We start from the raw sequence: 2,195 nt of genomic DNA, 5'->3' as shown, positions 1-2,195 counted from the left end.
TTTAAGCCCTTGGGTTCCAACGTGCCCAGAGTATATATCCAGAAAGATTCCCTTTCTTTGAGCTTCCTAATTCTATCGCCTCCTCTGCGTATGGCTGGGACATGTTCGATGACTTGGAATCTTAATTGGGCCACTGTGCGATTATGCGTCACAAAATGGTGTGGGACTGGTAATAGAATCTGCTTACAACGTATTGTTGACTTGTGCTTAGCACAAAGAAAGGGAATCTTTCTGGATATGTACTCTGGACACATTAGAACCCAAGGGCTTAAACCGTGAATATGAAGTACAGACTTGATTCATTGGGCCGTGCACCATGTCACCATGTGTGCAATTGCATTGTCCAATGGCTCACAATGGTTATGCGTTTTCATTGGATGGATAATTGAAGCCATGTTTTTTTCCTTTCTCTTGGGTTTGTTGTGTGAGTAGACTATAGGATTAAGTTAGTTACCGCAGGCAGTGGATTTAGCTTCCTGTCTTTGGTCCAGTGGTAGATTGATTGTTTGGTCTATGAGCTGTTATGGGTTTTAATCCAGGTGAATGCCCATGGGCTGCTTATAACTGTGTGAAATATGTAGTTTTACTGGGCTGGGATGAGAGAATCCATCGAAGCATGGTGTAGGGATTGTGGTTCCTGTGTGCTAAGAAGAAAGGCTGGCACCAGCCAGAAAGCCCCATTACAGCCAATAATCAACCGCTAGCCGCTGGAACTCGTTGCTCTAGATCATGTCAAACTCACACCAAGCAGGAATAGATACATTAGCCCACCATCCCACCCAAAGAGCAACTTCTGCTGCGCAGCTGGCTTTCTAGGCAGCAGCGCTATCGTGATGTCAGCGGGGGACATTGTGACAAGCCAGTGTTCCGTCACTTCATGTTGTGCACTGTTCAAACGGAAAATACATCAACAGGCAGACTACAGAAAAGCTTACTAACAAAGGTTAGAGAGGGGCTTTCTCAGAGGGCTTTTTACAGTTTGTCTATTCCCAATTAGCCGTTTAAGTATGCTTAATGAAAGTACTAATTCTTTCATAGGCCGCCCATTCTTAGTATTTGACGTTCCTTATATTGCGGTATCAGGCTTCGCAGCAGGTTGCAAAACATTCATCACCCATGACTGTCCCCAATTGGGCTCAGAAGCTAAATGTCTATCATGACCTCTCTTTTTGAAAGTCCAAGAGCAAGCAAACTCTTCCTCCAGGAGAGGGAGCCAACAGATCACTAAAGACATCATCATTGCTCAAAGAAAACACCGAAAAACAATGGAAGCTTTAATTGGAGTGGAATCTGATAGACAGCACCTGATGCCAAGTCTGCATCTTCTAACACCTGCAGTCACTGCAGCAGCTGAATCCAATGTGTCCAAAAGGGATCTATTCTATTCAATTGCAAATGATCTAGATAAGACTGAGAATAAGATACTGCACGGGACATAGCAGAGTTGGTCAAGTTGAGTGGAGATGAGTTTGCTATTTGGCACAGCTTTTGCATCAATAAAGCAAGTAAAAGGTGTGAAAGATAAAAAAAAGGGTGAAAGTGTGAAAAGTGAATTGGCCAAATTGAGGTGCATATAAAGTTTTTGCTTTCTTTCAATTCACTAATGGGGCTCATTTGAATCAGGTGAATTGAGTTCTGCTTTTGGAAACTGGGTTAAGAAGGGGTGCACCGGTCCTGGAGGTACTGCAATACCAGGTCAATGCGTGGAGTGGACAGAGCAAGATTTTTTCCATCTCCTTGTTCTAAAAATCCATTTAATATATGGTCCCCAGAGAGGGGACGTATCAGATATTAAACTGATAAGAACAGATTTAATTTTTTTTTTTTTCTGTTTATCAGTAGGACTTCAAAATAACAAAGGTGATCGCCTCCCGTTGCCTGGGAACCGTCCAGGCACAAGAGGGCTATGTGTCACCAGAAGGCGCACACACTTCCTCAAGGCCGGCAGACGTGCAATCCCAGGCACCTTCCAGTACCGACCAAGGTAGCGTCCTCCGAAACTACACTTGATCTTAGCCAAAAGGCCGAGAAGCTATAACCCGAATTGGTTACGGCCTTGAGTGGCACCCTGGCCTATACCGGACACATCTTAGGGAGAGGGAGACAAACCCACGCCTACAGAAGACATTTTGTCACCCAAGCCAACCCTTGAAAAGGCTGTTTTGCAGAGCAAAAACAAGAAGAATGATGCTTTT

The 2,195-nt window shown here is 44.2% G+C and overlaps 1 pseudogene; it reads right to left on the bottom strand.

Annotated features, from left to right (window-relative positions):
- Window positions 1-1,658: 1,658 nt before the first annotated feature.
- On the bottom strand, window positions 1,659-1,865 carry LOC142264469 (U2 spliceosomal RNA; annotated as a pseudogene).
- Window positions 1,866-2,195: the final 330 nt, after the last annotated feature.

This window comes from Anomaloglossus baeobatrachus, unplaced genomic scaffold (genome assembly GCF_048569485.1).
Source record: "Anomaloglossus baeobatrachus isolate aAnoBae1 unplaced genomic scaffold, aAnoBae1.hap1 Scaffold_2653, whole genome shotgun sequence".
Taxonomy (NCBI): Eukaryota; Metazoa; Chordata; class Amphibia; order Anura; family Aromobatidae; genus Anomaloglossus; species Anomaloglossus baeobatrachus.
The sequence above is the reverse complement of the archived record's forward strand: the minus strand, read 5'-3'. Positions and strand labels throughout refer to the sequence as shown.